This window comes from Saimiri boliviensis, chromosome 2, assembly GCF_048565385.1.
Source record: "Saimiri boliviensis isolate mSaiBol1 chromosome 2, mSaiBol1.pri, whole genome shotgun sequence".
Lineage (NCBI taxonomy): Eukaryota > Metazoa > Chordata > Mammalia > Primates > Cebidae > Saimiri > Saimiri boliviensis.
Window position 1 is genome coordinate 211,699,255 of NC_133450.1, and position 12,037 is coordinate 211,711,291.

A 12,037-nucleotide genomic window follows, 5' to 3' on the forward strand; every position below is an offset into this window, starting at 1 on the left:
TAAATATGTTTAAGTTTCTTAAAATGGATGTAATAGATACATTTCCCAATGAATTTGATCAATCTTCTACTCATCTGAACCTGAAAATTGTATAAAACGCAAAAGAGATTTTATGTTCTGTTATTCCTTTCCTTCTTATACTACACTTTAATGGAACTTAGTTGCCAGACATGTCTTTCTACACCCATATATCTATCCATCACTGTAACTGCAACTTCAAAATTATCTATTTATTTGTATTCTTCTGTTTAATCAATGTCTTTCTAATTAGACTTCAGTGAGGAGGTTTTGCATTTGTTTGGTGTATCATTGTATCTACAGATTCTAGCACAGTGTCTTAACATAAAGAAGGTGCTCAATATGTGCATTTGTTGAACAAACAAATTTAGCAGACATCTTTATACGACATAAGTATTCAAAATGTCTGCAGAATATTATTGAATACCTCTATGAGTCCACTCACTAAAGTAATCAAGTGTGCCCTTAATATATATCAGACTTTGTATAGATTTCTACCTTGCCTTTTGTCCCTTTATCTAAGCTATGTGTTTCCTTTGTGTGTCTCTTTCTCTCTCTTTAAATATACACATTACTATATTTTTTTTTTCTCTGCCTTCCTGTCTTCTATAGTAGGTCTTCGTTTCACTGTTCCCTGGTCTTAAAAGTTTTTTCCATGCCACTGTCCTTGCCAACATAATTCTGTGTGAGTTACATTCATTTGCAAAAGCTTTCAGCATATGAAGATGTTCTATTTAATTAGTAACAGTTCAATTTTTTTCTGTCCTCAATGGACCATCATATATCACCAAGTCTGGAGAGTCATTAGCTGTGATATTAATCAGGATGGGAACAAAAGCAGAATGATATCCCAGACCTCAGTGAACTTTGCCTTGTCTCAGGCTCAGCTGCAACTTCCCTGCAGGATCGAGCCCTCTGAGGATCCCTCGGATCATTTTCACCCTGAGGGGCCATAGTGAAGAAGGCTGTTATTCACCCTGGCAGATAGTTTGTTACTGCTGCTCAGGGGCATAGCAGGAGGACAGGGGAACTGAGGGCTGAATATCTCGAGCACAAAATATCCCACTTGGGAGCTCCTGTGCCTTCGCTGAGGGAAAGTGTTTATTTCCTAGAGCCTCTTTCAGTTTAGGTGGAAGGTGACTGCTTCTACTCTTGGGAGCTTGGGAGAAAAAAAGGAGTTTGTTTTCACGTGTATGCCCTGCCTAATAATCTTTCTGAAATGCTGATTTCATCTTATGATTGGGAACAAAGTAAGGAAGAAAAAATGCATGTAAACTCCCTAGAGATATTTGATCTCTATTTAAAGTATGCTAATTAGTAATTCCGTGGGTATTTATGCTCTCTGGGACTCAGTTTCCAGGTCAATAAAATGGGCAAAGTGATGTCCATTCTGTTTCCCTTGCAGAGTTGTGAGAGAAGAAGAAAATACAATTAATGTTGAGATGCTAAAGTGACCCCTTAAGTTTGTTTTATTTCTTTAGATTTGCAAAAGTAACTTTGTCAAATACTAAATCATGTGTTTGGATAAAATTAAAATGAAACATGTGACCATAAATCACACACATTGTGTCCACTATGTGTATATGAGTAAGAGGTAGCTGTCACGTAGCAAAAAGAATGCAGGCCATAGCACATCTCCACCATTCATGACTTCTGTGACCTCAAGTCTATGAACTTCAATTACCACATCAGTAAAATGAAGACAGTAAAAGTCACCTATCAGGGTTGATGTAAGAACAGTAATTTTATGAACTTCCACCTGCCTTTATTGTGACTGAAAATATCAGGTTAACATTATTTTCTTGATTGCCTCAGTGTAGCTATATAATCTTTACAGACTGGAAATGGTCTGAGATTCCACTCTTCACTGTTATTATTATTTTCTCTCCTGATATTTTTACATCAGTTTTTTCCTCTGGAGTCTGTCATTCAGGCAGCCTTTAGTAAGCATCACATGCTACCTAAAGTGGTTTGCATACGTTACCTTATATACCTAAAGCAACCTGTCAAAGTTAGGCATTATCTTCATTAAATCAAGAGGAGGGGAAGAGTTCCTGGTAGTTACTCAGTTACTGAGCAGGAGACCAAGATCCAAACCCATACTCTTTTGTCCCCAAAGCTGGAGCTCATTTCTTTTTATCCCATTGTCTCTCAACAAGTTTTCTCTAGGAGCTGTGGAAAGCTGCACATCCTCTCCGTTGCTGTGACATGGGATTCATGCTCAGGTATAAGGAATATAAGAAATGGGCAAGCTCAAGGTCAGGTTGGATTTCCAGGCAGCAGCTAATATGTTAGCATTTCTGCCTTGTTTTTTCAGATGTGACATAATGCACAGTCCAGCAGGTGATCTGGCCCTGTCAACTGGTAAACTATAATAATCATAATACTTTGTATCAATACAGCACCTTTCATCTAAGGTATCTGGGGAGTCCAAAGACATTAATTAAACTTCACAGCATCCTAATTCCTTGAAGTCAGGACTGTACCAATTTTAGAGAGAGATAAACTGAGATAATAATGACTCTCATAAGTCAGAAAATCAAGATGGATCATTTGGCAGATGGTAGAAGCCTAGCCTCTGAGTCAACTGAAACAATCATTAGATAAAATTGTGTGTCACAGAAAGCACCTCTGTGAAGTCAGTAGACATAATTTTTTGGGCTGACCTTTCCATTTTTTGAGTGAACAGAAGCAAGTCACTTTTTCTTTCTCATTCTTTGTGCACTCATCAGTAAAACAAGGGAGCTACAAATAACTGCCTTACCTAGAAGCATTCACTCTCATGCTGACATGGCCCTTAGGAATCATTTGCCTATAGTTCTCTGAACACTGCTTCAATGGTCATGTGTCACCGGGATGTTTCAGAATCATGAGGAATAGGGAGTGGGAGAGAGAGCTTCTTTAAAATGCAGATTCCCAGGGACCCATCCTAGTGATTCTAATTTAGTGGGTCTGGGAATGGGACTACAAAATACAAAGTTTTTAACACTTTCCAAATAATTCTGATGTAATCAATCTGGGACCCACAGCGGGTTAAGCTCTGTTCTGATCTTTGCCTTTTTGCAGGTTCTAGGGAGCTTTTCCACACATGCCCCTTCTGCCCCCTACCCCACTCCTTCCCCCCATCCCAGGTATGGCTCCAGATTTCTCCTTAAAATATGTATCATCTGCTTTTTCTCAATAGCAGTTGAGAAAAGAATTTCATGTTAAGTGGATTATGATCAATCCACTTTTCTTGATATTACTGGTTTCCAATTTTTTATTCTGTAATAACAGATCTTCATGAAATACTATATGCCAGGAACTATTAATTAGTTTTATATATATCAATATATTCAGTCCTCACAGCAGTCCAATTAGTAGGTAACTAATATTATTATTTTAGGTGTGGAAATGAAGGCACAGAGAAGTTATGTAATTTATCTAAGGACACATAGAGCTGGAGTTGAAGCCAGACAGTTTGGCCTCAAGAGCCTTTTCTCTTAAGCTCTATTTATAGTGTCTCAAATAATCCAAAAATGGGAGAAGATTCGAATAACTGCATTTCGTGAAGTTCTAAACCATACTGAGGCTTTTGAGAATCTAATAAAAGTTGTGAAAGCCTCTCCCAGAAAATTTCTCATATGTATGTAAACAGTCTCAATTTGGTACACAATTTGAGGGGTTGAACGATATTCAAAAGTTTTCCCATGAAATCTCTGTTAAAAAAGAAACTGGAAAGCAGTTGACTAAATGAAAAGCTATAAAAAAAATGAGTGATGGCAAATATGATCACTGTTTTTAGATAAAAGAAGTGCTAAAAGGCAACAGACATGGTTTTGAAGTAAAAAATACAGCACAATTATGATTAAACATAAAAATATACCTTTTTAATAGAGTCATCAAATAGTGAATTAGACTTCTTCAAGGAGGTAGTGAGCTCCCCATTGCAAAAGGTGTTCAAGCAAATGAAGGGAGGCAATCTCATAGGGATGTGGCCAATAACATTTTCTATAATAAATTAATTCCCATAGAAGAACAAAACCACAACACTCTAAAGAAGGTCGAGAAAATCTAGAGTCTCATGAATGTAGCATCCATAATGTCTAGTACACTACAGCAATAATAATAATGATACTAAACCTAGACATGTAAGGAAGCTCAAAAATGTGGCTACAAATCAAACTGATCTTGAGATAACCCAGGTATAGAGATTAGCAAAAAACTATCTTAAAGAAGTTATTATAAATATGTTCAAAGACTTTACGAAATTTATGTTCATAATAAGTTAATCTATAGCACACAAACAAAAACTATAAACACCAAACTGAAGTTTTAGAAATGAAAAATATAATATCCAAATTGAAAACCTAACTGATTTTACTTAACAGCAGATTAAAGACAGCAGAAAAAGAGATCAGTGAACGTGAAGATATAATAAAAGAAACTATTCAAAATAAAGCACAGAGAAAATAAAAGTTTGGAGAAAAACATAGACAAGCCTCAATAACTTGTGGAATAGTATCAAGCACTACAATATCCATATACCTGGAGTCTGAAAAACAGAGGAGACAGATAATGGGATGGAAAAGTAATTAAAGAAATAATGATAAAAATTCTCCAAAAAGTTTGTAGAAAACAAAATTTATGTATCCAAGAAAATCAGTAGTGAGCTTCAAGAAAGAAAAACAAAGACTATTACACTTAGAGTCATCATAGTCAATCAAAAATTAGAAGAAAATGTTGAATAAAGCCAAAGAAAATAATACCTTACACCAATAAAACAATGGTATGTGATAGATGATTTTTTTCTTAAAATCAATGAGTGATAGAAGACAATGAAATGACATTTTTAAAGTACTATGATGAAGGGATACAAAAATCTGTCAGCCCAGAATTCCACATTCAACAAAAATATGAATAGACAAATAACCAAATTAAAACATTTTTAGATTTGTAAAAATAAGATTTGTCTCCAGAAGACTAGAATTATAGGAAATACAGAAGGTAATACTTCATGCTGAAAGGTATTCATAATCTACAGAATGATGTAATAAGCACCAGAGGAATCACCACACTGCTTTCCACAATGCCTGAACTAATTTACACTCGCATCCACAGTGTATAAGCATCCTTTTTTTTCCTGCACAACCCCACCAGCATCTGCTATTTTTTGACTTCTTAGCAGTAGTCATTCTGACTGTTGTTAGATGGTATCTCATTGTGATTTTGATTTGTATTTCCCTAATAATCAGTGATGTTGAACTCTTTTTCATATGACTGTTGGCCACATGTATGTTTTCTTTTGAAAAGTGTCTGTTAATGTCCTTTGTCCACTTTTCAGTGGGGTTGCTTGTTGTTTCTTATAGATTTGTTTATGTGCCTTATAGATGCTGGATATTAGAACTTTGTCAGATATAGAGTTTGCAAAAACGTTCTCCCATTCTGTAGGTTGTCTGTTTATTCTATTGATAGTTTATTTTGCTGTGCAGAGCTGTTTAGTTTAAATAGATCCTATTTGTCAATTTTTGCTTTTGTTGCAATTGCTTTTGGTGTCTTCATCATAAAATCTTTGCCCTTACCTATGTCTTGAATGGCACTGCCTAGATTGTCTTCCAGGATTTTTATAGTTTTGGGTTTTACAGTTAAGTCTTTGTGTTCTCACTTGTAAGTGGAAGCTAAATGATGGAAACACATGAAGCTATAGAGCGGAATAACACACACTGAAGCCTTTTGGAGGATGGAGGTGGGGAGCAGGGAGAAGATCAGGAAAAATAACTAATGCATACTAGACTTAATACCTGGGTGATAAAATAATCTGTACAACAAACCCCCATGACACAAGTTTACCTATGCAACAAACCTGCACTTGTACACCTGAACTTAAAATTAAGTTAGAAAAAAAAAAAAGCAGCAGAAGTGGTAAGCATGAGAATAAACATAAAAGATATTTTTATATTTTACCATTTTACTTAAAATGCATTTGATTAGAGCAAAAATTACAGTATTGCATATATATTACAGATAGAAAAGATGTGACACCATAAAAAAGAGGATGGTAAATAGAACAGTAAGGTTGCAAAGCTCTTTTACTTTCTAGAAATAGAAATACTGACATTAACTCTAAGTAGTCTGTAATAACAAGGATGCATGTTGGAATCCCTAAGGCAACCACTAAAAAAATATAAAATACAGCTGAAAAGCCAATAGAGGAATTAAAATGAAATGCTGGAAAATGTTTGATTAACCCAAATGAAGACAGAAAGACAAACACAGAATAATAAGAATATTGTAGACCTAAATCCAACTATATGAATAATAATATTAAATCTAAATAAACTCAACCCTACTATTAAAAGGTTGAGATAGTTAGATTAAAGAAAAAAAAAAACAATAGCAAGATGCAATGTCACTGCATGGTAATTTAAATATGAAGTAATGGTTTGAAAGTAAAAGGATGGAATTGAAAATACTGTGTGAACAATAAAATTAACAAAGCTGAATAACTACATTAATATCAGACAAAATAGACTTTAGGACAAGAGTACTTAATGGTATTTAAAAAATATTCCAAATATAAAGGAGAGTTACAATAATAGGTTCACCACATATTAACATTTACCACTTTTCTCCACATTCCTCACTGCCTATCTCTGCCTCCCTTTAATTCCCTTTTTCTTTCTCTGTGTGTAGATCTGTACACATACATACACACACATGCTGGAAGATGTTTTTCTGTGCCATTTGAGAATATGCTGCATACATAATTCCATGCTTAAATATTTCATATGTTTCTGAAAAACCAGGACATTCTTACATAAACACCAATACAAAAAAATCAGGAAATTAACATGGATAACATAGTAGTATCTAATCTACAGATCCCATAAAATGTTTCCCAACTGTATCACTAAGATCTTTTTTATAGTAAAAATAATTATTTTTCTAGTTTGGAATTTAATCCCACATTAAATGTTGCACTTACTGATCATGCTCCTTTATTTTCCTTTATTGTGGAATGGTTCCTCAGCCTGTCTTTCATGGACTTGAGCTTTTGGGAAATCAAAGGCCTTCTTTGGTAGAATATTACTCAAATTAGATATATATGATGTCCTTATGATTAGCCTGAGGTTATGCATTTTTGGCAGGAGCACCTTGAGGGTAATACTGTATCTTTTTCACTGCAAAACATCCAGAAGAAAATTGTATCAGTTTGTCTATTTCTGGTCATTAACTTTAGTCACTTGGTTAAGGTGGTTCCTGCCAAGCTTTTTATCTAAGGTTACTATTTTTGTTTTATCATTAGTATCTTACTGGGAGATACTCTGACAACATGAAAATATCACAGTTCTCATTAAAATTTCACCTACCTGTTTTAGCAATCATAGGTGATTCTTACTGAAGCAACTATTATTACGTCGGTTGCCAAATGAAAGCCAAGAGTGCAACAAGGTAAAAAGAGCAACAATTGAGACTGAAAAATGGCCAATTCATTGGGAAGACATAGTAATCATAAATGTATACATGCCTTATTAAAAAGACGTGAAGCAAAACCAACATAATTAAAGCCAAAAAAGACAAATTAATAATTGTAATTGAATATCATAATTCCTCTCTAATAATTCATAGGTAACCAAACAAAAAAATCAGTAAAGATATAGACATGAATAACACTATTGGATCTATTGATTTAAGTGACAATTTTGCCACATTACAGTCAGAAACTACCGAGAATACAAACTTTTCTAGTGTTCATGGGATGTGTGCCAAGATAGACCATATGCTGGATTATTAAATTGGTCTCAACAAATTTTACAAAATCAATATCTTACAGAATACGGACTTTAAACAAATTGAATTATATAAGAAATCAGCAATCTAGAAAAGCCCCAATTATGTATCAGTTAAACTGCTACTGGAATAAACAGTGTATTAGCCAGGGAGGTGGCCTTATAGACAAATTCTAAATATAGATTCCACAGTGTGTTACACTCAGGGGGGTTTGAAAAGCAACATTATTTTAATGCATTTCATTATTATTTGATATCTGCATATTCAGGAAAGAAACAAGTAAAGAATGCCAATTATGATTAAATATATCGAGATGCAGGAATTTAATCCCATGATTGAGGAGAGATTTTTATTGGTGAGGGTTTTTAAGCATGGGCCAGACCACATTTCACCTGACCAGCTAGGCAGTATGATCCCTCCATTCATGGACAGGCTGGGCATCCAATGTGTGCCATGGCACCTGCTCATCCCCATGGTTTCAGCAGCTACCTCATCCAGGGTTTTGGGAGGCGTTTTTAGCAACCCGTGTACCCCAACTCCCAGATTCCAGCTTTTAGAGATGATGGCATTATTCTGGCTTCAGAGAACTATAGAAATGAAGCAACAGCAGCAGTTACCTGGCAGCACATTGATGTGTAAGTGATACTGGATCTTTATTAGACTGAGAATGATGCCAGGCATGATGACTGACACCTGTAATATCAGTACTTTGTGAGGCTGAGGCAGGCAGATTGCTTGAGGTCAGGAGTTTGAGACCAGCCTGGTCATTTTGGTGAAAGCCGGTCTCTACTAAAAATAATAATAAAAGAATTAGTCAGGTGTGGTGGCACGTATCTGTAGTCCCAGCTACTCAGGAGGCTAAAACCTGAGAATTGCTTGAACCCAGGAGCCAAAGTTTGTAGTGAGCCAAGATTACCCCACTGCACTCCAGCCTGAGAGACAGAGCAAGACCCTGTGTAAAAAAAACCAACCAACCAACAAATAAAAAGAATGGAATGAAATGCCCAGAGCAGCTGACCTCAGGAAGCTATTTCTGCCAATAGACAGTGGTATAAATTGCATCTATACCTATATACACATTTATATTATTTATATATTTTATCTCTGATAACTATTTTTCATGTAAAAACTATTCTTTAAGATATATATGTTTATGCTTATATATATTATTTTAAAAGTGAAAGTGAATTCAGTGCTCAATACAAGAAAAGTTTTTTGTTTTATTTTGTTTTGTTTTTTCCCCGTTACCCTGTAGCGCATTGCCCTGTCCTCTTTATTTTCAGAAAAAAACAAGTGCTTTAAAATAATCAGGAAACTAAAGGGGAAAAATTTGCACTTGAATTTTTTTTTTTTCAGGTGGATAATGAACTCCACACCCAAAAGGGAGAGAGAGAACCTGAGAACACAGCTGTGCAAGTTAGGAATATCAGCATGCTAGTCCAAATGGGTGTCAATAGAGAAAGGTGGGAGGTGGGGACATTATGAATTAAGGGAAGCAATTCAGTGATGAAGTGAATTAAAAGGTCAGGCTGCTAAGAGTCCCAGCAGGGCGAGAACCAGAAATCACACTATGTAGCCCACGCAGGCCCACACGAAGGACCAGAATAATTGATGATATAAGAGCCAGGATTTGCGTAATTCACAGGATCTTAAACCGCCCACAGACATGCAGCCCAACTGTCTCTGTGCAAACATCACGCAGCTCTGGTGATATTGAGAGCCTTTGGGGCTTCGAGGTGATAGGATACCTAAAGAGAGGGTTTAGATGAAGAGGTACCTGAAATGCGCACTAATCTATGCATTACATATTGAAGACAAAGGAACCATGATTCCATGAAAACCAAATGTCCCACTTTGTGTGATTTAGACACATGTGCAAGTGTCTAATAAAACAATGCTGAGCTATTTGGTAAAGAGCTGGGCTGGAGTTGATGCTTAGTGTTGAAGCTTAAATGCATATTCCCCTGCTCCTGAAATCTAACTTGCCCTAGCACGTTCAAGCTTGCCTGAAGGAGAAAGACTTGGCGTTTTCCCAGTGGGGATGCTGGTTTAGTTCGTGCTTTCTGCCTCTAGAGGAGATGGAGGACATGCAAGAAAAGTGCTAATATCAGATTTCTGATTTCCAAGGCATAATACGCATGTTGACTCTCCTTCTGTGGCCCAATTAATGATTCAGACGTCCAGTCAGATAAACAACTTCCTGTGTTGGAAGAGAGCTAGGAAATGTGTGCAGGGTGGCTAGCTGGCATGGAGAGAGGGACACAATGGTCCCCATCTGCCATATGGGGACTGAGCAATCTCCCTCAAGTACACGCATTGCAGCGTGGGTGAGCCTTATTTGTGCCCGTGAACTGACCTGAGCCTCTCCTGGTAGGGGTTATCAGTGCTTCCTAAAACTTTAGCTCTGTTACCTGAAATCTGACTTTTCTAACTATCTGTTTATGATCTCTCCAAATCAGGGCAGGAAAGAGCCAGGCTCCTGGGCTGGTACTGACTAAACTTGCAACATCATTTAAGCTCTCTGGGCCTGCCATTTTTATTGTTTGGATTCATTCGCTTGGTGCTAAGCCTAGTGCTAAAAAACTTGGTCACAAAGCTGGGTAAGAGAAGACAGCTGCCCTTGAAGTTCTTACAGTCTAGACAAATATGGAAGTCACCGTGAAACGAGGTGATAAGATTGGGAATGAAGGTGTGTCTATGATGTGGGAGGAGGAGAAGAGATTAAGACGAAATAGGTATTGCCATAGAGATAGCCAGTTTCCCCTGAGGATTCACCCAGTCTTTCCTTCTTCCTTTTGACAATGGAACCTGCCAAGATTTAGCTGGCTGCATGGCCCCAGCCCCTTATCATAGGCATGAGGCCTACTTCTGATTAATGGATGTGAATGGAAGTGATATATCCAACTGTGGAGTCATGATCTTTAAAAAGAAAATTTCTGTATACTTACCTGGCAGGGGAGATACCATGATCATGAAAGTGGTTTTCCCAGGGCGAGGCTGATCCATTGCACTCCAGATGTGCTGACCCCTGCGATTTCCCCAAATGTGGGAAACTAGACTACATAATTTGTGGTAGTGGGGGCTGCGTTTGCGCCTTCCCCTGTTTTTGTTTTTTTAAAGAAAAGAAAATTTCTGTCCTCAACAAACTTTCTTCCTCCTACCCCATTATGTCCTAATGAATACAAGATGCTGGTGAGCCAGGCTTAATTGCCTAGGGAAGATTAATACCCGCAGGGAACAGTGGGGCAATAATCTGGAGGTAACCTGGGCCATTGTGTGACCTCATAGAACTGAGGCTAGACCACTTATCTCTGGACAGGAAAATCAATGTTGGATTCTCTCTGTTATTATAGCCCTTATCCTGTACCCTAAGTAATACACAGTTTCATGTTAAAGAAGGGATTACCATTTGCACAAAATCTTGAACAACAGGAAAGAATATCCAGGATGACAAGAAATAGGAAAATAATTCTAGATAAAGAAAATAGCATATTAAAAGATTCAGGGACGTGAAAAAGTGTATTTCAGAATGCCTCTGATGTGAATGGGAGTGGAGGCCACTGACCACACAGAGAAGTGGGAGAAGAGGAAATGTTAAGAATTAGCATCAATCAACCCACAAAGAACTTTCTTGCCCATCTATGGAACTGAGATTTTATTCCATTGGAGTTGGGGAATCTTGCAGAGTTTGAACAAACTAAGGAGAGATATGATCATGTATGTCCTAAAAAAAATGATACCTCTTATAGAATACAGGAAATTAAACTGGTAGCAGAACCTTAATAAATGCAGCCATCCAATGTCCTTTCTGGGGCTCATTTCCTTGCTTGAGAAATAGCCAGGTTGCTCTAGATCAGAGGTTGGCAAATTATGGTCCTTGGGCCAAATCTGACCTCCTCCCTGTTTTTGTTAATGAAGTGTTATTGGAACACAGTCACTATCACTTACACATTGCTCATGACTGTGCCTTTGGTATAATCGTAGAATTAAATAGTTATAAAGAAATCCTATGTAAATACATATACTCACTGGCCCTTTATGGGAGAAGTTTGCTGATCTTGCCTCTAGATCAACCACAGTCACCCAAGAATTTCCACAAGTTAGTTAGCTGAGGAGAGGCCAGGCGTCCTGGTCTTATCAATTCTCCCTTTAACCACAGCAGCTCTATTCTTAACCACCTTATATAGAAGCCCTTCAGGTAAGATTTTGTTTTTCAGAAAGATACTACTGTAACAACACAGTTCAACAA

At 36.9% G+C, this 12,037-nt stretch overlaps 1 non-coding gene across 1 annotated transcript; it reads left to right on the forward strand.

Moving 5' to 3' along the window:
* The first annotated feature begins 10,728 nt into the window (after positions 1 to 10,728).
* Positions 10,729 to 10,891, forward strand: LOC120366509 (U1 spliceosomal RNA). Its single transcript, XR_005581159.2, has one exon. It is a non-coding gene; the product is annotated as a U1 spliceosomal RNA (small nuclear RNA).
* The last annotated feature ends 1,146 nt before the right edge of the window (positions 10,892 to 12,037 follow it).